The sequence below is a fragment of the Callorhinus ursinus genome, unplaced genomic scaffold, assembly GCF_003265705.2.
Source record: "Callorhinus ursinus isolate GAN/ISIS: 27379988/994484 unplaced genomic scaffold, GSC_fseal_2.0 scaffold31, whole genome shotgun sequence".
Taxonomy (NCBI): Eukaryota; Metazoa; Chordata; class Mammalia; order Carnivora; family Otariidae; genus Callorhinus; species Callorhinus ursinus.
Window position 1 is genome coordinate 547,726 of NW_027397093.1, and position 23,805 is coordinate 571,530.

Here is a 23,805-nt window from a genome sequence, read left to right on the forward strand (position 1 = left end):
CGAAGGCAGACGTCCAACGACTGAGCCACCCAGGTGCCCCTTTACTAAATTTTTATTAAATTTTTAATATTTTTAATAAATATTAAATATTATAAAATAATACTCATATGTTATTTTATACAGATATAGATCAGAAAGCACATCGGGGATGAATTGGCACTTGAGATGGGTCTTTAAAAGTTGACAGGCCTTCCACAAGAAAGAGAAAGTGGAAAAAGCATGTCAGGAGAATAATTATGAACAAAGCAGAGAGAAGTACAAGGCAATTTCAAATCACTGGCAGAGGGGTATCATGTAGGGGTAGAGAAGAAAATTAAACATTTGCTAAATAACCGGTGCTTACAGATTTTCATAATTTCAGGTAAGTCAATCCCTACCTTAATCAAGAGCCTCATTATTTCTTGCTTGAAACAATTAAGAGCATCCTAATTGTCTCCCTGCTTTTGGTATCCCCCTCCCCCTTGCAAACTATCATCCATATCACTGCCAGATTAATTTTGAAGATTTTATTTATTTACTTAAAAGAGAGAGAGAGACAGAGATAGTGAGAGAGCACAAGCAGGGAGGAGAGGGAGAAGCAGGCTCCCTGCTGAGCTGGGAGCCTGACGTAGGGCTCAATCCCAGGACACTGAGATCATGACCTGAGCCGAAGGCAGACGCTTAACTGACTGAGCCACCCAGGCGCCCCTGCCAGTTTAATTTTAACAAAACACAATTACGATCCTGAAATGCCTCTGTTAAAATTTTTCAGTGACTGCCAACTATTCACAAAATAAAGCCTAAACTCCTTACCATAGCATTTGGAGTTCTTCACAATTAAGATCTCTCCCAGCCTTGTCCCTCAAAGCCTCTCTCATATCCTTAATTCAAACCATACAAAATGATTCTCCTGTCTTTTGTACATTCGATACATCTCAAGCTTCCCTTGCTTATGCTGGGTTCTGTGCATGAAATTCTCTCACATCCCAAATTCCACTCAGCAATCTTTCACTCATCTTTCAAGACTCTACTCAAGTATCATTTCCTATGTGAAGCCTGCCTGACAATTCTCTCCTCTAACAGTGTTGAAGCTTTTCCAATTTCATATAGCACTTTTCCAATTGCACTTGAATTAGCTGTTTCCATACTCCTCTCTAAGCAGACTACATCAAGAGCAAAGCAAGGAACCCATTTCACCGAACATTTTGTATTCTCAGTGCCTAACATAGTGCCTGACAAGAGTAGGTATTTAATAAGTGTTTACAGGGAGAAGGAAATGAATGGATGCAGGCAAAGGTATTACTCACTTAATGCTATACCGTGAAGAGACTTTACTACTAGCGTAGTTTGTCCTTACTTTGGCAGGCCAAGAGAGTCACTGACAGTACATGCAGAATTATCTTTCAGAAGATTTCAGCTGGCAGTAATATGGAGAGGGAAATGGAGTGAAGAGAGGCACAAAGCTGGGAGAGCCCTGCAATATTTTAGTGGAAATGTAACAGACGGGCCTAACCTTGGATGGTGATGGGGGGACTGGGAAGGGGAGGACAGAAACATTCACAGCACATTACAGAGGCCAACAGACGGGAACGGATCGCAGACTGAGGGCAGGAAGGAAAAAATGAGGAATCAGATTCAGCACTGAGACTCTGAATATGGGTGACAGAGAGGTCCAGTAACAGACATGGGAAGCCTGGTGTGAAGCAAGCAGCTGGAAATACGGGCCCGAAGGCTGGAGAGAATGTCACAACTGAGATGTAAGGTTGAGAGAGATCACTTTAGAGGTGACTGTTGAAATGAGATTAGGAAAAACCTAAAGAAGAAACAGAAAAATTTCAAAGATAAAACCTTGTGGAGGTTGTTATTTAAGAGCAGGAGGAGAAAAAAAAAGAAATTATGAAGGCGTAATTGAAGAAGTAGAAGTAGAACACAGGGTCACAGAAACCAAGAGAATTGCAAAAAAGGGAAAATGACAACTACTACAGTGATCAAAAGAGTATGAAGCCTAATAAAAGACAATTAAAAAGTCGTAAGTATTCTTCAAAAGAGCAAAGACACCAGTGGGGCAGGGTGAGAAAAAAAGAGTGCACGCTAAGGAAGCATCAGCAGGGAGCAAAGCCAACTACTCCAGGAAGAAAAGTACAGACTACTTCATAGTGTATGTCCTATTCATTTTTCTAAAATACAGATTCTTGAAGAATTCAAACCCTTTCCCTGATAATCTGAGTCTGTAAATTGATTGAAAATAATGAAACTGACTTCTCTGTACATACAGTCTTAGAATGGCTTCTTCTCTCCCATCCCTGGTGTTAATGCAGCTCCTGCTTCTTTAAATAAATTCTATCTCCAAAGATCTATATTTTAAGACATTTTTATTCTGAATTCTATAATGTGTGAAAGTTTCAAAATAATATAAACATCCATTTTTTTATATAATCCATCATTCTGAACTCTGCTTGGTCATCTTTAGAGGGAATAAATATATCTCTATATATCATCTAATGCTTATTTTCTATAACTAGAATGAAGAAAGTGCTATCAATAATAAATATCTTTTATTCCTGAAGAGGTTCAACATTTATAAGAAGAGAAAAAACATATTAGAACTACTTATGAACTCATAAGGAGGTCATTAAAGAAACTACAGAAGCTAAAATAAAGTTGCAGCAGTAATACATACAGAAGGACTATTTTCAATTTTTTTCTCCCTTCCAAGATTTTATTTAAATTCAAGTTAGTTAACATATAGTGTAGTACTGGTTTCAGGAGTAGAATTTAGTGATTCATCACTTAACACGCAACACCCAGTTGCTCATCGCAGCACATGCTCTTCTTCTTAATGCCCATCTCCCATTTAGCCCATCCCCCCCACCCACCTTCCAGGACTATTTTCAATTGTTAACAAATGAAAATGTCCATGTTATTCTAATTATTTTCTTAAAAGTCTTTTCCTGGGGTGCCTGGGTGGCTCAGTCGTGAGGTGTCTGCCTTTGGCTCAGGTCATGATCCCAGGGTCCTGGGATGGAGCCCTGTATCCGACTCCCTGCTCAATGGGAAACCTGCTTCTTCCTCTCCCACTCCCCGTGCTTGTGTTCCCTCTCTCGCGCACACTCTCTCTCTGCGTCAAATAAATAAATAAATAAAATCTTTTAAAAATAAATAAATAAAAGTCTTTTCCTTACCTCAGAGATGTGGCTTGATAAAACTGTACTTCCAATTTTCTCCAAACAGCTTTGATCTATGCTTCCATCTCATGAATTCCAAGACAGTATTAAACTGATGCATATTTTCATCAATCTGTTAAAAAAAAAAAAAAGAACTTACTTAGACTAAAACATGTGGAAGCAATATTAAACATTTGTCAGGTGTAAAATTATACATTTTTGACATAAAGTCAATGAAAATTCTAAAGTACTTTAACCTATCACTTTACCATTTTCCCAACCTCTGCACAAAGAAGTTTCCCATTTTGCATATTTTCAACTTCACAAACGTAACAATAGTTCTGTGGAAAAAATTACTCGCATGTAAAATTTCCGTATTAGCTTGAAAAACAGGAACAGCTAGAAGCAACACTAAAATTTATAATTCTACAATATTCAAATTCCTACTTAGGCAAAAATATATTTGACCACTCACCTAATATCCCTATTTTCACTTTTTACCACCAAAATCTCAGTAAGCAGTTTTAATTTCAGTCAACCTGCTACCTCGAATATTAAGAACTGAAGGGGTCAGGAATTAATGGCACTGCTTGGTCTAAGCCCAGGGGATAGGTTACAACTACGTTACCACTGACGTTCAGTTCCCCTGCTGCTTTGAGACAGAGTTCATAAATCCAAAAGAGAGAAATAATAAAAAATTTTGATTTAAAAAGGCATGTTGTTTACTTAGAGATTTTAAAAATAATTTTGTTGAATGTATCTTTTAACTGAAACTTCAAATAGCAAAGTACTGTTTCATATTTTAAAAGGAAAAATTTTAAGCTGTGTGAACACTACCTATGTCCCACTGCAAGGTCAAAATGCCTTTGTCTTCAAGTCCATTTAGAAGTATCACTTGTGTCATACTGAGGTCTAGTAGTCTTGGCAATAATGACTGAATTCATGTAAACTGGGGCAACCTGAACCGGTCTAGCATATCAGATAGCAGCCTTTCTTAAACACAAGAGTCTCCACTCGGCAGACAGGCTGCCACAAGACCATGCTAAATCTTTCATGGTCCAACTAAAGACAGACTGACCCTGAAAGCAATTAGTAATGCTTTGTCTGCATGTAGGAGCCTTAAATAGTCTTCTCAATGCACCAGTTACCCACAACTTAACTGGGTACTCACAGGACTATAAAACTCAGACCATCACTCAGAGAAGTGAGGGCAGGAATGGAGATATGGTGTTTAGTGATTTTTTCCTGAGATGTTCATAGTCTTAAAAAATGTCCCTTAGATAATCAAAAAATAAATGCACTGTGTTTTGATTTTAGAAATGACAAATATCTTCCTCCAAAGCCACTCTTGGCCAACAACTCCATTCTTCTCTAACAGTGTATGTGGAAGAAAAGAGGGAAGGCAATCACCATATTAAACAAAGCTCAGATTAACCCATTCTCATAAAGGTTGAAACAATCCATCAAAAGGACTATGTTTAAAAATATATGGCCCGATTCTAATTCCACCAGTTATTTCCAATGAATCAAATAAAATTTGACCATCTACTAACCATTGTTTATCATGGCACTACTTATTACAATATTATGAACTTGTGTTTAACAACCACGAAGATCTAGTCAAAACTGAACACTAAATAAGTATAATAATAATTTTCATCAAAGATTTTGTGTCTAAAACTTTCAAGCCTGTTAGTTCTAGAAAACATATTAAGGAAAAGGTAATTCTTTTAAAAACACATCAGGTCTTCTTAACAACAGAATAAGTGAAAAATCAAACCTTTCTAGATATATTCTAATATTTTATAATTGAGCTAACATTAGAATTTCCTCAAAGTTCGTAAATATTTGCAAACAAATATGAAAAGTGCATTTTAATCCCACATTGTCTGTACAAAATGCCTTTATTTGCCATCAAAATGTACACATCCCTCTTGGCTTTCAAATTATTAAAGTCGTTAAACTTTAAACCACCAAGATACTTAAAAGATCATTAACCATACAGAACCCATCAGTGACAAACATCAACTGTGGATATTATAGTTATCTGTGACACTGAGGTGTTAGAACACCACCAATTCACTTTTATATGAGTAAGATTTGCTTTATAGAAAAGAACAGTGTACATATGCTTTTGATAAATACACTTAGTCTAAGACAAAATTTAAGATTACTTTTGAGTTTGTACCAGATGTCAAAAAGTAGTCATTTCCTAGTATTCACAAACTCAGCAATACTGACTGCATACTTTTTCTTTCCACCACTCCAAATACTCTCCTCCTCAACAGCATTTCTCTTCTCTAAGCACCCATAAAAAGTACCCCAAATATCATACAAATACTGCTGTTAACACTATCACTGCATTCATATAACCCTTTTAAAAAATCAGAACCAAACTACAGAATATTTGACAAAACATCCCAGCTGGGCTCTTAAACCAAAGGCATTACTGTTAAAATCTTTAGTACATTAACTGGAAAATTCAAACATCATGCTTCAGAAAAATATAATACAGTTCTGGCTGTAAGTAATTCAAATGAACAGTATAATTTAGGCTTATCATGCACTTCTGTAATAAAGCAGGTAACCACATAACACAGAAAGGGAGGGTCAACTTATGGATGGGTTGTGTTTTTTTATTTTTTTAAAGATTTTATTTATTTATTTGACAGAGAGAGACACAGCGAGAGAGGGAACACAAGTAGGGGGAGTGGGAGAAGCAGGTTTCCGGGCGAAGCAGGGAGCCTGATGCAGGGCTCAATCCCAGGACCCAGGGACCACGACCTGAGCCGAAGGCAGACGCTTAACGACTGAGCCACCCAGATGCCCCAGATGGGTTGTGTTTTAAAAGATCACTTATAACTTGAGTGTAAGCTTGATTTTGAAACTTAAGATGCCTTTCTCATAAAACCAAAGATATAAACAATAATATTAAACCTGTAATGCAAATGAACTACAGTACACAATTCTAACATAGCACTCTTCTTAAGCATATTTCCATACCAAACTCTTAACTTTTTATTCATTGTTGTAATTCTAGAATCTAGCACAGCTGATGACACAGAGTAGGACTTTTTGGTGAAGTACTGAATAGCAACAACTCAATGATATGAGAAACTGGCTTGTCTAGAAAACCTTACCTATCTTAATTATATCAGACAACCAAAAGACAAGGGGGAAAAGCTTCTTCCAAAAGAGATATGTGAAAAAGATTCTTAACACCAGGGTGAGAAAGCTCTGATCTAAACCAATTGTGGCAATTTCCATTCTACCTGTCAATGTGTGGCTTAGCTATAAGCATCTGATGCAATTCCAGCCAGTAAGACAAGAGTCTAAGTTTGCTGGGAAACTAAGCACTGGGAAAAGTGTTTCTGGGAAAGGTTTTCTGGTTGATGAAAAAAAGACACCTAAGTGGGGGTGCCTGGGTGGCTCAAGTCATGATCCCGGGATCCTGGTATCGAGCCCCGCACTGGGCTTCCTGCTCAGCGGGAAGCCTGCTTCTCCCTCTCCCACTTCCCCTGCTTGTTTCCTCTCTTGCTGTCTCTCTCTCTGTCAAATAATAAATAACATCTTTAAAAAAAAAAAAAGACACCTAAGTGAAATCATCCCCCCACCACCTTTTTTTCCAGGCAACTCTGGGTTTGGGTTTGTCAAGTAAAATGATGGCAGCCATCAGGACCATGAAGGAGGTGACAGCCTAAGAAGACAAACCAACAGATTAAGAATGGTTGCATTAAATGACAGAAAGAATCTGGGTCTTTGGTGATGTTATGCTTGAATAAATCCTAAAACCGTATTACTACGTTGGATCTTTTTATTATATTATATTATATTATATTATATTATATTATATTATATTATATTATATTATATATTATATTAAATCCTTTTATTGTTTTCAATTACCAAAAGTAACCCAGCAAATACCATGATTCAGAAACTAATTTACAACATTTACTTCCATGAATTCAACTGTTATTTATACAATGATAACTCATCTAAATTTATATCTCAATCCAGATGCTTCTTTTGACCTAGATACATATTTCTGAAGTACTAAATATTAGAAGAAATCAAACAATCAACATACTCAAATCAAACAATCAAAATACCCAAAATGTGGAATTCCACAGAGACAGAAAATAGATTAATGGTTGTCTGGGACTGGGGGTGGAGGGTGGGAATGGAGAAATACACCAAAATGATGATCTACAAAAGAAAAAAAGGGGCAAATTAGAATTCATCAAAATTAAAAATATTCCTTCAGCAAAAGGCCCTGTTAAAAAGATGAAAAGACAAGATACAGGATGGGAAAAGATATTTGCAAGCCTTATATGTGACAAAGGACCCAACTAGGATATACCAAATCTCAAAACTCAACGTTAAAAAAAAAATCACCAAGAAACTGGGCAAACAATATGAAAAGAGATTTCACTGAAGAAGATACCTGGATGGCAAATCAGCACATGAAAAGATACAGTCAACAACACTAGCCATCAGGGAAATGCAAATTAAGACCCGGCTGAGATATCACTATATACCTACTGGAACAACTAAAATAAAAAACATGACAATACAAAATACTGGCAAGAATATGAAGAAAATAAATCTTTCAGACGTTGTTGGTGAGAATGTAAAATGGCACAGCCACTTTGGAAAATAGTTTGGAAGTTTCTTTAAAAATGAAATACACACTTAAATGTAACCAAACACACTCATGGTTGCAAAGAAATGAACATGAATATTAGCAGCAGTTTTATTTTTAATAACCAAAAACTGGAGAAAACAAAACGTCCTTCAAAAGGTGAATGGTTAAACAAACTGGTATATCCACACAACAGAATCCTACTCAGCAATAAAAAGGGGTAAACTTAGTGATACACAAAACAACTTGGGTGAATCTCAAAGGATTAGGCTGAGTGCAAAAAGGTCACATACTATATGATTCCATTTATAAAACACTCTCTAAATGACAAAATCATACAGATGGAAAAAAAAAAATAAACCCTCATGGCTGCCATGGTGGGAGACAGCTGTATGTGCAGCACAAGGGAGATCTTTGTAGTGACAGGATCTGTGTCTTGATGCTACACATCTACATGTATTTTTAAATGGCACAGCACTATATATATAAAATGAACCAATATCAGTTTGTCTGGATACTGTACATCACATAGCATTAAGTAACCACTGGAGGAAGGTGAAGGGTACAAGGGACCTCTCCTTACTATTTTTGTAATTTCCTATGAATCTATAATTACTTTTAAGTAATTAAAAATTTTTTAAACACTATTTCCTAAAAATGTTTTACCTCTGCTTAAAATTAGATTGTGAATAACAAAATAACTGTTCAGACTATTCAAGATACATTCTTTCTTTCAAATCAGCTAGGGAACTTCAATTCTGCAGTGGCTTCTAGTATCCTATGGAAATGAGGAGTCCCCATAACAGAAGTCTAAAGAAACCAATAGTTCCTAGACCAAATTCTGGGTGTTCAGTCCACCCTGTATCCCTCACCCTCTGGGTCTGGGAAGCAGTGACTACTATTACATGAGTGTCCATCCGTTCTAAGAGTAACAAACACATCAAGTTTGACGCAGCCACCTGCAGCAGGATGAACTCCCAAATAATCATCCATATATTCTTTCCAATTTATCCTTCCTGTCAAAGAAACATGAAAACCACTTTTAGGTTTTCCATTTTAATTTTTCTCTACAATTTACTAGACAATTTACACAGTATACACAGACATTTAAATTACTTGATACATCTCCTACCTCCCAAGTAAACCTAATACAGTCAGTGGAGAAATACATATCACCCATTTATTTCCTATAAAATGATAAGAAACTATCAATAGAACATTTATCTTATTAGCTGATAGGTGAAAGTACCCTGGGGCAAGTTCCTCTGGAGAGTTTCACTACATTAGGTGAAGAAGAAAATTTCTACTCTCAAGAATTATCAGGAATTGATTTTATTTAGCATGGAGCCCTCCGTAGGGTTGAACTCACGACCCTGAGATCAAGACCTGAGCTGAGATCAAGAGTCCTACCCCTAATTGTGCCACCCAGGCATCCCAGAAATTGATTCTAGATTGCTAAAGGTTCAGCAATTCTTCTAAAAACATGCATTGTTTCTACTTCTCAGTAAAGTATAAATACTATTTAGAATTAACATTATGAACACCAATTACAGAGTTATGCTGCAATATAGTGAAATCATCAGGGACTAATTAATACATAGTGCTATTTGCTCCAGTTTCTAAATGGTCCCAGAAGAGTGCTATGTGTACTTGCTTGTTTGCTTGTTTTAAATTTTAGCTTGCAGGGCGCCTGGGTGGCTCAGTTGGTTGAGTGACTGCCTTCGGCTCAGGTCATGATCCTGGAGTCCCGGGATCGAGTCCCGCATCGGGCTCCCTGCTCGGCTTCTCCCTCAGACCCTCTTCCCTCTCGTGCTATCTCTCATTCTCTCTCTCTCAAATAAATAAATAAAATAATAAAATAAATAAATAAATAAATAAATTTTAGCTTGCATCCCTCTTTAAGTTTTCTTCCTTTGCTAAAAGCTACTTAGGATGCCTATTTGCTAATATAGTAACAGCCCCCTATCCACTTTTCTTTTCTTTTTAAATTTTATTTATTTATTTATTTGACAGAGAGACAGTGCACGCAAGCACAAGCAGGGGGAGCAGCAGAGGGAGAGGGAGAAGCAGGCACCCCACAAAGCAGGGAGCCCAATGTGGGGCTTGATCCTGGGACCCTGAGATCATGACCTGAGCCAAAGGCAGATGCTTAACTGACTGAGCCACCCAGGCTCCCCTATCCACTTTTCATTTACATTATTCCTGAAAACCAGAAAACTTTATTGCAGCTCTGTTTCAGGGTCTATAGAAATAAAAAGGCTGCTTAGGACAGCCTGAAACTGAAGGTATAAAAACTGAACACAACTTCCATTATGATCCAGTAATTTTTATGCTTATACACACACACACACACACACACACACACACACACATACATTTTTTTAAATGCTGTGATTTTTTTTTTTTTTTAAAGATTTTATTTATTTATTTGACAGAGAGAGAGACAGCGAGAGCAGGAACACAAGCAGGGGGAGCAGGAGAGGGAGAAGCAGGCTTCCCGCTGAGTAGGGAGCCCAATGTGGGACTCGATCCCAGGACCCCGGGATCATGACCCGAGCCGAAGGCAGACTCTTAACGACTGAGCCACCCAGGCGCCCCAATGCTGTGATATTTTTAAAGGATCACTTCAAGAAGGCAAAGATAGGACACCTCAATGAGTCAACTCACGAGAAAACAAAAATGGGAGGAGCTAAGAACTGTAAACATCTCAACATTTCTAACAAGATCCACTCTCAAATGTTCCTCTTGAATTCCTTATCTGGCTTAATGTACAACTGTTTACAAAAAAATCTTTTTTTTAGCCACCCTCTAGTAAAGGTGATAACGTACATACCCAAAACCCCAAAAATTTTAGCTCTGGGTATATAACCCAGGGGACCTTTTGCATATATCTACCAAGAAGCATGCACAAGAAGATCCACAGCAGCATTTTCTTAATAGCAAAAACCAGAGGAAACCCAAGTGTCCAACAACAGTAAAATGCATAAATTGTAGTATATTCATACAATGGAATTACCACATAGTACTGAAAAGGAATGTACCTCAGATAAGTATGTTAACAAGAATGAAATCTCAAAATCATAATGTTGAACAAAAAAGAAACAGTCCAAGAAGAATACATATATACAGTGTGATTCCATTCATATAAAGCTCAAAAATATGAAATACTTTCTAAAAAGTATATTAAAGGAAAAATACAAAAGTGGGAAAATGTAAGGAAAGGTGATGGAGTAACACCAAACTCAGGATGACTGTTTCTTCTGGGAAGAGACAAGCTATTGTCCTGAAGCCTAGAGATGTTCAAAGGATGCCATTCCATTTCTTGGGACAGGAGGCTGGGACAGATGCATTCATTCATTATTATTACTCTAAAATGTACATCTATGTTATATATATCCTTGTATGTAGAATAGATTTTAGAATAAAAATTTCATTTTAATCTAAAGTAAATATGGTTAATTAATATAGTTAACTGCTAATATTTTGTAAATTTGGGTATCAGGCATACAGGTGTCACACCACTTCCTTTATTTTTGGAATGTATCATAACTTAATTTTTAAAAATTAAGAGTGAAGCACTATTAAATTGTATTTTGAAATTTAAGGACAAAATATCACAAACCTCTAGCAAGGATAAATCAAAGCAAATACTATTATAAAATGAAAAAAATGTGAAAAAATATAATCAGAAAATACACAATGCTATCAATATAGCATTCATTCTAAAACATTTTAACTTTAATCTAGTCATGAAATACAAAAATATAAGCAGCAAATTGAAGGGTATCCTATTTAAAAAAAAAACAAGATAAGATTTCATAAAAGACCATTGTAAGGGGGGTGGTGGGGGAAGGACGAAGGGCAGTGGAAACAGTGATTTATTCTCAATTAAAGGAAACCAAATAAATATGACAACCAAATGCAAGATATATTCCTTAACTGGTTCCTGGATCAAAAATCAAAATAGGGGCGCCTGGCTGGCTCAGTTGGTAGAACATACGATTTTTGATCTCAGGGCTGTGAGTTTAAGCCCCATGCTGGCTGTGGAGCCTACTTAAAAAAATAAAAATAAAAATAGGTATAAAGAACACTTTTGGAAAGAAAATAGAGAAAATTTAAGTAAGGGCAGTATATTACATAATAGTATATTGATGTTAAATCTCTTATGATAACGTAGCTCTTAAGGAAGGACAATCTTGTTCATAGGACACACCTGCTAAAATATTTAGGGGTGACATGTCAAGATGTTTGCAGATTACTTTCAAATGGTGAGGGAAAATGTACGTGTTTTGGTTTATTTATTTTTTAAATTTTATTTATTTATTTGACACAGAGAGAGAGCGAGAGAGGAAACACAAGCGGGGGAGTGGGAGAGGGAGAAGCAGGCTTCCTGCTGAGCAGGGAGCCCCATGCGGGGCTCCATCTCAGGACCCTGGGATCACAACCTGAGCCGAAGGCAGACGCCTAAAGACTGAGCTGCCCAGGAGCCCCAAAAGTGTATGTGTTTTTATAAGCAGAGAGAGAAAGCAGATGAAGCAAAAGGTTAGTAAGTAAATCGGTTTTTACTATTGAAATAGTAAAATTTACCGACGAAATAGGTTTTTACTATCTGTTCAAATTTTAATTTAAAAGTTCATAAAATAAAAAATTGGGAAAAAATATGTACTTTATCAGTTGAGTTATAATTTCACACATGATTTTAGTAAACAATGTCAGTTTGACAGAGGTTACTAAAATCAAATATTGACAGATCTATAAGGAAGTCCCAAAGATCTTCTATTAGCAAATTTTAAAACTTTTTCCCTAGAAATCATAAATTATGACTGCTTAACAGGATTAAAAATTACATTTTGCTTAAATGGTCAAAAATTATAGCTGTGCTTCTGAAACAGAGCATTATAATCAGTCTGAAGACATACGGGCTTTTAAAAAAATTGTTTGGCAAATCACTGGTACTATATACAATTCACAAAGGTTTTGTTTGATACTGAAGTAGATATAATCATACTGATATGTTAGAACATAATATTTTCAAAAGTCCTATTTAGCAAATAGAAGAATGTTTTAAAATTTCTTTCTCAAAATGGATCTATTTCCTAATGATGCAACCCATAGTTTTCAGGATTGCTAAAGCAAGGTAATAAGGATAGAATGAATTCCTCTAAAACACAGGTAGTTTCCCAGAAAAACTAATTATACTTCATGAAAATGGGTAACACTTATCACCTCAAGGATGCGTCAGACTTTAATCCAATTAATCTTATAAAATGTTTGGCTTAATTATTATTTACTAAAAACAAAACTACATTCATTAAAAACCCAACTTTCATCCAAATGTGAACATCAATGAGACTAAATGACATTCTAGAAATTACAGAAAATAAAATTATTTTCGATTAACGGCACCCACATAAAATCCATCACTTGTACAGGGATATGCAAACGAACCATGTCCAACAGGAGGGGAAATGGACTACAGATATTTCCTCCAAAGGCTGGGTGTGGGACAGTGTTGCTACAGGCCCGTAGGTGGGTAAACACATAGGGAAGAAAGTTTTAGCTGGGAAACCTGCATTTAAATTCTCATCTCTATGAAATGAGAGGCAGGTAGTAGTTAATTACTGAACAGCACAGTCTTTTAAATTTGTGAGTCACATGCCTAAGGGAAGAGCTTATAAGCAGGATGAGCAACAACCAAGGCAATCAAGTAAGATTTCAAAAAGAAGCAACAACAGGTTTTGAAGACTTTCAGACAGACAATTAGAAGCACCTATCTCAATATAATGCACATAATCCAACAGCCTGACTATGGACTAACCACTTTCTGCAAAACATGTCATGTACATTTGGGGCTATGTTTGTGAGGTTAGATATGTCTGAATTGCAGAGAATAGCTCTATTATCAACAGACAAGAGAGACTGAAAGAGAAAGGAGAAAAGATAACTTGGTAATACTTCTGCAGGCACTATAGTATTTTTTAAAACATTTAAGACACAGTTCCCTGCTGGCAAGCAACATTTAATCAACTTCAGGAGTCATAATATATTAAATATATTATTAATATATATTAATAAAAACATTAATATAGTGATATAATAAAATAATAGATTTCTATAAATATATTAAAGCTTTAACAACAGTACCAAGATGACAATACAAATATTGCCATACCACCACACATGATTATCTGAGAAGTATCAAAGACTACTGCTCCACAGGTGGAGAGATCACTGGGGGCTGAATTTAAATAAGCCTTCCAAAGACTGGCAGGGTTTGACTGTATGCAAGGAGGGAGTGGTGCAGGTTAAAATGGACATTCTATCAGGGGGACCCAGGGATGGTGCACTGTGCCTGGCCACTGTCCCACCTGAGGCCTGGATTCTAGAGTGGTGCAGCAGGATAATCCATGTGTGGCCTGCCCCAGATGATAAATACACAGCCACCCTGAAGCTCATGTCCGTAGTAGACATCGATATTCCTTTTAGTTCTCTTCCAATCAAGCATGAAGACCTCTGGATATAGAACAGCCAAGATGTCAAGATGTTTGAAATCCAACTACCATTCTTCCAGAAGGAGAGGATTAAGAGAAGAATACAGGGTTACGAGCATGGCCTCTGCAGTCAGACTGAGTACCAAGGTTAGAATCCTGGCTCCACCACTTACCTGTTATAATACTTCAACCCAAAGTTGCTTAACTTCATCCGTACCCAATCTGTAAAACAGGGAAAATAACTGCAGGTGTCTAAAAGGTGAGGATCAAAGGAGTTAATGTAGGTAGAGCACTTAGAACAGTGCCAAGTAAATATATGCTAAGTGTGACGTAGTGTTAGGCTACTGACCTGACATCTGCTTCCCAACATCTGTTTACCATAGGTCACTGAAAGTGCAAAAAATGAAACTGTGGATGAGGGGGGACTACTGTACTTTCTCTTTCCAAATCCTCGACCAACTGGGCATGATATAACAGCAGAATAAATATAAAATACTATATTAAAATATAAAATTATGGAAGGGAGGTGATAGCTAAAGGGTATGAGGTTTCACTTTGAGGGGATGAAAATGTTCTAAGTGACTGTGGTGATGGTTGCACATATTTGTGAATGTATTAAAAACCACTGAAATGTACATTTTAAATGGGTGAACTGCATGGTAAGTGTATTAATTTCACTAAGAGATTTTTATATTTCACCAATAAAAATCTACCAAGAATCGTGATGTGCATTTAGCTATATGGATGGTCTTATAACATTTTTAATGATAGCAAAACAAAATAGAAATAATTAATAATTATTAATTATTTAATTAAAAATTAAATAATTAAGTAAACTATAGTAAATTCATATTCTATAGTAATGATAGCTAACATTTATTAATTGCCAAGAATTATTTTTTATGTATTATCTCATTTATTACTTACAACAATCCTAGGTATTAGAAAAGAATGCCATCTTCATTTTCCAGATAAGGAAACTGAAACCCAGAGTAGTATTCTGCTCAAGGTCACACAGCTAGTGAGGACCTGGAGCCAGGATTCCAACCTGGGCAGTCTCAATACTGCCAGTATTACAAACTGCCAGTTTGTATGGCCACTATTTATACTACAGAAGAATAAGGACTTGAAAATATACTCACAATATATTAAAATAGAAAAATCAGGAATCAAAAAAACAACAGATACAGGGGCGCCTGGTGGCTCAGTCAGTTAAGCATCTGACTCTTGGTTTTGGCTCAGGTCACGATCTCAGGGTCGTGAAATGGAGCCCCACCTCGAGCTCCTTGGTCAGCACAGAGTCTGCTTGGGATTCTCTCCCTTTTCCTCTCTCTCCTCCTCTGCCCTTCACTGGGCGCTCTCTTTCTCTCTCTCTCTAAAATAAATGAATAAAATAATACTGGGTATCTCTGAGAGGTGGTATTACAATGGATAATTATCTTCTTTATACTCTTCTGCATTTTCCACATTTTGTACTGCAAGGCAAATTTAAGTGAAGTTCTTAAAAAAAAAAAGGTAGAAAGATAGTGACAATTCCAAATACTGCAAAAGGGACAATAAAATATGGAAGAAGCTGCTAAATTTGTTAACTGGGTCACAGACAAATTCAGTGACAATGGCAGGGCAGATTAAAAAAAAAAAAGCGGTGCATTCAGGTACAAACTGACATTTTGAAAGGTCTGGAGGTGAAAAGAATGGCGTATGGCCTCGAGGTAATAGCAGTGTCAAGGGAAGATTTTACTGGTTTGTTTTTAATTTGAAGGGAATTTGATCAGGGTTGTAATTGAACTGGAAATTGTCAAGGATGTAAAGACAGACGAGAGGAAGGTTTCAGAAGATACTTAGCCTTAGAAAAAGGGAAACACTACTTGTGAAACAGAAGAGACAGAAGGAAAAAAACTCATAAAAAGAGATCTTTGAGATGGAGAAAAGAAAGCAAACTTTTACATTTGGCACCTTCAAACTTCTCTAGAAAATATAAAGTGAAGTTATCTTCCAAAACTGAAAGGGTGGAGATTAGGCACAGGGAGAGAGGTTTGGAGTAGTGGCACAAAATGCTGGAAAGCAACTGGATTCACTAATTTGCCAGAACTAGTAATAACGATCTAACGACCGCATGACCATAACAGAAAGCACTGCAGGAAGCTGGGAAAATCCCTTCTTTCCCGCAGTTAGTATGCACATGAAGCTGCACCACTCAAACACAAGAGAATCCATGGTATGCCTGGAGATTACTCCCCTATTAGTAATCCCTAGGATAACAACCACTGTAAGAGTCTATGAAGTTGATGCGCTATCACTTCCAGGAGACGACATGAATCATCAAAAGAAGCATCAGAATTCAAGCATAAATTTCAAATTTGACAATAACAAGGTAGTTTTCTAGGGAAAATCAAGTTGCAAAGATCTTTGCATATACTTTTTTATATACATATAAATTTTGTATAATTGAAAAGTTTTCCCTAAACAGGTAGATCGTTAATGAAACATGGTATATTTAGTATAAATACCTTTCTAAAGCAGCTTTAAAAAAATAAGTAGCAATCGGGTACTCTTCACGTAAGAGTGAAACACAGGGACCCTGACTGGACGACACTGTGGGTACAGGAGGGGCTTGTTAACTAGTGGGCTTCACTGTAGCGTAACTGGGCCATCACCTGCCTATGCACATATGGAGACCCTTAAATGTTGGGCTCTGCTGCTCTCTTCTCTGGAGTCATTCAGTTTCTTAGAAATGAGTCCTCCAGTCTCCTCTGACTGCCAGTGTTCTACAAATAGGTAAGGAAAGGGACATGGACAGAAAGTAAGGACAGAGCTCATGATCCAGCAGATAGACTTCTGCTTAATCTCATTTATAGAGTACTCTTCCTTCTTCTGTATTCTCTCCAAATCTGGGATCTCACTGGTGTAGTTTCTCTAGACAATCAAACACCCAACTTCTGCTATGATACTAAGTCCAGGAAGGGTCTAGCACTGTTCAAGATAAATATAATGCTATAGGGGCGCCTGGGTGGCTCAGTTGGTTAAGTGACTGCCTTCGGCTCAGGTCATGATCCTGGAGTCCTGGGATCATGTCCCACATTGGGCTCCCTGCTCAGCAGGGAGTCTCCTTCTCCCCCGACCCTCCTCTCTCTCATGCTATCTCTCATTCTCTCTCTCTCAAATAAATAAAATCTTTAAAAAATAAAAAAATAAATAAAAAATAAATAAATATGCTATAAATGCAACCACATGAATAACTTTAAATTTTCTAGTACCATCATGAAAAAAGAGAAAAGATTTGAAATTAATTTTAATATATTTTATTTAACCCAATAGATCTAAAATGGTATTTTGATGTAATAAATAAAAAAGTATTAAGATATTTTCCATGTTTTCACACTTCCAAATCTGGTGTGTACTTTACATTTAGATTTATACCTGAGATTTAGCACCATCTCAGTTAAGACTAGCCACATGCTAAGTATTCAACAGCTACATGTGGCTAGCGGCTACCATATTAGATAGGATAGTCACAGTCATGCTAGGGTAACAAATGACTCCAAAATTTCAATGGCTCAACATAACAAAAGTTTACTTGTGTCTCATGTGAAATGTCCAACACGGGCAGGCAGGGTCTGCTTCATAGTCATCCAGGCTAACCATCTTGTTCTTGTATCAAATGAAACACACGGCTAAGTACTTCTTAAGTTAAAAAAAAAAAAAAAAAAAAAAGACCAGAGACTCTTCATGGGCCTTTCACTATGTCAACCCAGAAGCAACACGCACTTCCCCTCAAAGACCACTGGCCAGATCCGTCATGTGATACCAACCTAACTTCAAGGAAACAAAGGGATTAAATGTTCCCATATGCTTGGAATGAAAGGAGAAGTGGATGTGAAAGAGCACTAAAAAGTCATTACCACAGGCAGGTACCTGGCTATGTGGACAAGTGTGAGACAGAAGATCTAAGCCACAGATTCCAGGGCATAACTGTTTCTTATACAGATTTTTAAACCATTGTTTAGCCTGAACTCTTACCCTGTTACATAAAACTAACACCTACAATTCTGGGACACTGACAGGTATAAAATCCAGTTTGCTTGTTAGCATGTACCTCTATAAGCTAAACAGCAAGTAAGTATTCACTGGAGAGAACAGCAGGGAAATCTGAAAGTACATATAAAACTGGGGAGGGTGCAAGAGTTGATGATCCAGAGCCTAACAGCAAATGGTTTGAAGCTGACATGGTAGCCAAACCTTTCTGAACTGGGAAAATACCCAACGAGGCCTCCCTTCCAGGACAGAGCCTTGCACTAAAGAAACTGCTGGGAGTAAAAACAAAATTGAACAGAAAAAGTATAGCTGAGACAATGGAAAGAGAAGACTGAGGGAGGAGTAAGGGGCAGTGACAGAACTAGGACTGGTCACCTTCTCTAACGTAACCGAAAACAACTCTGTCAAGTTAAAAATGCTTTCCTGAATCACTATGTTTCCTTCTAACCCTCCAGGAAAACTAATTTCAAAATGACCCATGAGAAAGCTTCCAGATTCAAATCTCAAAACAAGTTATTATAAGGCTAAAAAAACATCCTTACACACAACTAAAGCAAAACCAGAAGAGCAGCAACACAAAACTGATAATAACTATAACCTACTAAAAAGCTAGAAGCATTAAGTATATAAGGCATGAAAAACAACATCAGAACTGGAGAAACTCAGAATTCTAAGTAAGAACATGACTCAAAAAAGAATTTTAAAAATTTTATTTCAGATATAAAGACGAAAAACAAAGCAGCACAAGAGTAAATTAACATGACAGGTAATGTGAAAAGGAGTCTAATCCTAAAAATAAATTTCAAAAAATTTAATGAAGAAATAAAAGGATTCTAGGAAAAGTGACAAAAATTTTTCCTTTATATAAAATAGTAATCACTGAAGAAAGCCCAAGAAAGGGAACTAAACACTAAAAAAAACTACACAAAAACATTAAAAACTAATTCAAGCAAATTTTCCTAAAATAAGATTTAAAACTATATGTTCAAGGCATATACAATGCATACACTTGAGGATATGGACACAAAATAACACCAAGAAATATTGTAATAAAATTACAGAATTTTTAAAAGAAAAACTATTTGAGCATCTGGGCCAAAATGTCAAGTAACTTATCAGAAGAGAAAATTATATATTATCAACAGATTTTCCAAAGCAACACTTTATGCCAGAAAAAAAAGTTAAGATCCTCAAGGAAATAAAATGAGAGCCAAGAATTTTACAGCTGGTAAAACTAATTTTCAACTATAAACAATACACACTATCATCATGAAAAAACTCAGAGAATAATGTTCTCATGAGTCTTTCTAGAGAAATCTCCTAGAGAATAAGCTTCAAAGAGCCAATATAATTAGAGGAATATTGACATGAGGACTAGAGATGAGCATTAAGTAGTAACTTGTAGACCAAAAGATGATGAAAAGGAAGAAAATTACAGTACATAATGGCAGTATGACCTGATAACTTATAGAGCGTAATTATCAAGAAATGAAGAACATATGAAAAAAATGTTAACTCTTTTCAGTAATAATGGTGATGGATGTATTTGTTTTGTCATTATGAAACTGTCAAATATATAATATGATAAAATAAATGAGTAATTATGGAACATTCCATCGCCCCTATATCCTTGAAAACCATGATTCCCAATCTGTATTTTCTAGTACTATTCACTGAAAAGACCTAGAAACAAAGACCAAACAGTAGCAATAAGCATCCCAAGAGTTCAGATCATAGTTTTGAAATACTACTTCCCAATGAAAGAAACCAGACTTCATGGAAATATTTCATGTTTGAGACAGAAATTTTTAAAGATGTTCTTGGAATGTCTTGTTTTACAAGGCAATAAAGAAACTAATCAACTATTTGAGTGATGTCAAAAAGACTCAGGAGCCAACCTGAAGACACTCCTAATGGCCAATGATGGGGTAGTTTGAGCTTTAGCAAGTATAAGAATTGCAACAGACTGAATCCCATCGAATGTGTTTAAATCCATGGTGAAGGAGAAGAAACAAGCAGGAAGAAGGAGGGGGAGGAGGCAGAGGAGGAGAAAGAGAGAGGGAAGGGGAGGGAAGGAGAGGAGAGGGGACTTAACCGACTGAGCCATCCAGGCGCCCCAAGGCCTGCCTTTTCAAGAAAAACTATTTTAACAGAACCTAAATTATGGGGGTTCTTTCAAAGCCTAACAAGCCTAGGTTAAGGGAAATACCCAACTCTAGCCCAGGCTAACCTTCCATGTGGGGGAAAATATTTGAAACACTAATGACTGAAAATTTTTCCAAATTAATGTCAAACACCAAACCACAGATCCAGGAAGTTCAGAGAACACCAAGCAGGATAAGTGCCCAAAAAACTACACCTAAAAAGCTTTTCTTTTTTTTTTTTTTTTTCGTTTTTAGCAGTCCCCCCACTGAGCAAGTAGCCTGATGCAGGGTCCAATCCCAGGGCCTTGGGATCACGACCCGAGCTGAAGGCAGATGCTTAACCATATGAGCCACCCAGGCACCCCGATAGCTCATTTTCAAACTACAGAAAACCAAAGATAAAGAAAGAAAAACATCAAAGAAGACATAGGAAAAAAACCTACCCTACCTATATAGGAGCAAAGATAAGAATTATATCCAACTTCTCAGAAACCATGCAAACGAAGAGAATAGGATGAAACATTTAATTTTTTAAAATATTTTATTTATTTATTTTAGAGTGTGTGCATGTGCACCCACAGGGGGTGGGGGCAGAAGGAGAGGGAGACAGAGTCTTAGGCAGACTCCAAGTGGAATGCAGAGCTCCACACAGGGCTCAATCTCACAACCCTGAGATCATGACCTGAGCCAAAACCAGGAGTCGTCACTTAACAGACTGCACCATCCAGGCCCCTAGAATGAAACATTTAAAATGTCAAAACAAAAAAACGACTGGGGCGCCTAGGTGGCTCAGTCAGTTAAGCATCCAACTCTTGATACCAGCTCAGGTCTTGATCTCAGGGTCCTGAGTTCAAAGCCTGCATTGGGCTCGATGCTGCGCATGGAGCCTAGTTAAAACAAACCACCAACCTTGAATTCCATACCCTGTGAATTATTCCTCAAAAGTGAAGGAGAAATGGGAGCTTTTATCAGATGTACAAAAGTGAGGCAATCTGTTGTGAGTAGACCTGCCTTGCAGATAATGTTAAAAAGAACTTCTCTAGAGAGAAGGAAAATGATATAGTTCCAAAACCAGAAAGCAAGAGTACTAGAGAAGGAATAAGTGAAAGTAAAATTTAAAACTTTATTTTTCTTATTCTTAATTGATCTAACAGATAACAAGTTGTTCAAAATAATAGCGACAACGCAATTATGTATGCTCACATATATGTATGCGTGTATATATACATGTATATGCTATATATAAATGAAAGGAATAAAAGCATGACACAAGGGCGCCTGGGTGGCTCAGTTGGTTGGGCAACTGCCTTCAGCTCGGGTCATGATCCTGGAGTCCCGGGATTGAGTCCCATGTCAGGCTCCCTGCTCGGCAGGGAGTCTGCTTCTCCCTCTGACCCTCTTCCCTCTTGTGCTCTCTGTCTCTCATTCTCTCTCTCTCAAATAAATAAATAAAATCTTTAAAAAAAAAAAAAAGCATGACACAAAAGACAGAAGGGAAGAATTAGGATTATATTTTGCTATTGTAAGGTACCTGCACTATCTGTGAAGCAGAACAGTATTATTTGAAATAGTCTCGGATTAACTGGAAATGTATATTAAAAACTCTATAGAAAAACCACTAATAAAAGTTAAAACGAAAAAAGTGTAACAGATACAGTAAGAAAGGAGTGAAAATGAAGTAATATAGTAAGTGCCCAAATAAAACCACAAAAGAAAACCTAAATATGAGACCTGAAACCATAAAACTCTTAAAAGAAAACATAGGCAGTAATCTCTTGGACATTGGCCTTAGCAACATATTTATGGATATGTCTCCTCAGGGAAAGAAAACAAAAGCAAAAATAAACTATTGCAACTACACTAAAATAAAAAACCTTTACAAAGCAGAGGAAACAATCAACAAAACAAAAAGGCATCCCTACTGAATGGGAGAAGATATTTGCAAATGATATATTGAATAAGGGGTTAAGATCCAAAATATACAAAGCAGTTACACAAGTTAACACCAAAAAGGAAATCCAATTAAAAATGGGCAGAGGTTCTGAATAGACATTTTCCAAAGATGACATACAGATGGCCAACAGACACATAAAAAGCTCAACATCACTAATCATCATAAAAATGTAAATCAAAAGCATGAGATACCACCTCATACCAGTAAGAATGGCCACTATCAAAATCACAAGAAATAACAAGTGTTGGCAAAACGTGGAAAAAAGAGAACCCTCATGCACACCTGGTGGCAATGTATATTGGTGCAACCAGCGTAGAAAACAGAATACAGGCTCCTCAAAAAATTAAAAAGAGAAATACCATATGACCTAGTAATTCCACTACTGGGTATCTACTCAAAAAAGATGAAAATACTAATTTGAAAGATATATGCACCCTTATGTTTACTGTAGCATTATTTACAATAGCCAAGGGATGGAAGCAAGCTAAGTGTCCATCAATAGAGGAACAGATAAAGAAGATGTAGTGTATATGTATATACAATGGAATATTACTCAGCCATAAAAAAGAATGAGTTCTTAGACATTTTTCCAAAGAAGACATCCAAATGGCCGACAGACACATGAAAAAGTGAACATCGCTCGGCATCAGGGAAATCCAAATCAAAACCTCAATGAGATACCACCTCACACCAGTCAGAATGGCTAAAATTAACAAGTCAGGAAACAAGAGATGTTGATGGGGATGCAGAGAAAGGGGAATCCTCCTACACAGTTGGTGGGAATGCAAGCTGGTGCAACCACTCTGGAAAACAGTATGCAGGTTCCTCAAAAAGTTGAAAATAGAGCTACCATACGATCCAGCAATTGCACTACTGGGTATTTACCACAAAGATACAAATGTAGGGATCGAAGGGGTACGTGCACCCCGATGTTTATAGCAGCAATGTCCACAACAGCAAACTGTGGAAAGAGCCAAGATGTCCATCGACAGATGAATGGATAAAGAAGAGGTGGTATATATACACGATGGAATATTAGGTAGCCATCAAAAGGAATGAGATCTTGCCATTTGCAACGACGTGGATGGAACTGGAGGCTGTTATGCTGAGTGAAATAAGTCAATCAGAGAAAGACATGTATCATATGACCTCACCGATATGAGGAATTCTTAATCTCAGGAAACAAACTGAGTGTTGCTGGAGTGGTTGGGGGTGGGAGGGATGGGGTGGCTGGGTGATAGACATTGGGGAGGGCATGTGCTATGGTGAGCGCTGTGAATTGTACAAGACTGATGAATCACGGATCTGTACTTCTGAAACAAATAATGCAATATATGTTAAGAAAAAAAAAGAAGAAGATAGCAGGAGGGGAAGAATGAAGGGGAGTAAGTCG

The 23,805-nt window shown here is 36.9% G+C and overlaps 1 protein-coding gene across 10 annotated transcripts in view; it reads right to left on the reverse strand.

The window, feature by feature from the left end:
* The window catches only part of BMPR1A (bone morphogenetic protein receptor type 1A), a 146,947-nt gene that overhangs the window by 66,563 nt on the left and 56,579 nt on the right, over positions 1-23,805 (reverse strand). For 5 of the 10 annotated variants that reach the window (XM_073878713.1, XM_025880813.2, XM_025880812.2 and 2 more), the window contains 2 exons: positions 14,453-14,501; positions 3,162-3,276 (listed from right to left, as the gene is read on the reverse strand). The gene's annotated coding sequence lies outside the window, so the exon portion shown is untranslated. Of the gene's footprint in view, positions 1-3,161; positions 3,277-14,156; positions 14,182-14,452; positions 14,502-14,628; positions 14,667-23,805 lie in introns of those variants that run through there. The other 5 variants (XM_073878718.1, XM_025880814.2, XM_073878717.1 and 2 more) reach the window with 3 other exon arrangements.